The sequence below is a fragment of the Chrysochloris asiatica genome, unplaced genomic scaffold (assembly GCF_000296735.1).
Source record: "Chrysochloris asiatica unplaced genomic scaffold, ChrAsi1.0 scaffold00039, whole genome shotgun sequence".
Taxonomy (NCBI): Eukaryota; Metazoa; Chordata; class Mammalia; order Afrosoricida; family Chrysochloridae; genus Chrysochloris; species Chrysochloris asiatica.
The window spans coordinates 11,190,113-11,191,496 of record NW_006408557.1 but is presented as its reverse complement, the minus strand read 5'-3'; positions in this window follow the sequence as shown (position 1 = coordinate 11,191,496).

The window sequence follows — 1,384 nt, the reverse complement described above, 5'->3', positions numbered from 1 at the left end:
TTATTCTAAGATGAGTAATAAGAAGAGTGAAAAGGGAAGCACATTTCCTGATCACATCTACCTGGAGGCAATCAGAAAGCATAAAAAAAATACCAAAACACACACTCAATTAAGGATTAAGGCCACAGTTAACTACTGAACATGCCCAAGAAACAGAAGCAGATGACCATATCAGCACATGTCCAGAAACAAGATAAAGTGACTGAGACAAATGAGCTGGAGGTAGACCTACAGTCCATACTGGAAGGCGGGCAGGCCTTGGAAATGCCAGAAAAGGAATTCAGAAAAATGATTATAAAATGTATCAAAACAGTTTACAATGGAGTTGAAAAAAATAATGAAGAAGTCAGGAAAACACTACAGGAACAATCAAATAAGATAGATACAGCATTGGAAACAATTCAAAACCTACAGAAAGAGGTCCAAATGATTAATAATAGAATATCAGAAAAGGACAATACACTTGAATTGTGCATTGAAGCCAGAACTAGTGATCTGGAAGACAAATCTCTCAATACTACAAAGATAGAAGAGCAAGCAGAAGAAAGGATTCTAAAAACCTGAAGGTCTATGATTCATGTTGGATAACATGAGAAATAACTTAAGAATTATCAGCATTCTGAAACAGGAAGAATCACACAAAAGAGATAGTTGAAGATCTTCTGGAAGAAATTTTCCCTAACATTCTGAAAAGTGAAAATGTAAGCATTTAAGAAGCTCAACAAACCCCAGGAAGGATAGACCCTAAAAGAAAATCACCAAGACATAATAATCAAGCTTTAAAAAATCAAAGATCAGGACAGAATTCTGAAAGCAACTAGGGAAAAGGGAAGTGTAACATTATAATACTTTATATAGTGCCAGAAGATGAGCCTTCCAGGTTGGAAGACCGTCAAAACACAACTGGGAAAGAGCTGCCTCCTCAAAGTAGACTTAACTTTAATGATATAGATAGACCTTCATTTGCTAATAGGGCACAATTCAAAATAGGAAGAAACAGCTTCAAACTTTCATTAGTAATCTGAATGTGGAATGTACAAAGTATGAATCTAGGAAAATTGGCAGCCATCAAAATTTAAATAGAATGCATGAAAATCAATATCCTAGGCATTAGTAGGCTGAAATGGGTTATGAATGGTCATTTTTAACTAGGCAATCATATGGTTTATGCAATAAACATGGTACCAATAATTCTTTCCACAGCACTCTACTCCTCTGCTAGGCTTACCAATTCATTGCAACGATCACAAAATACTCAGATACCATACTCATATTATGGAGTTTATTATTTGTTGTTGTTGTCAGGTGCCATCGAGTCGGAACCGACTCATAGCGACCCCATGCACAGCAGAAAAAAACAATGTCCGATCCTGGGCCAACCTCA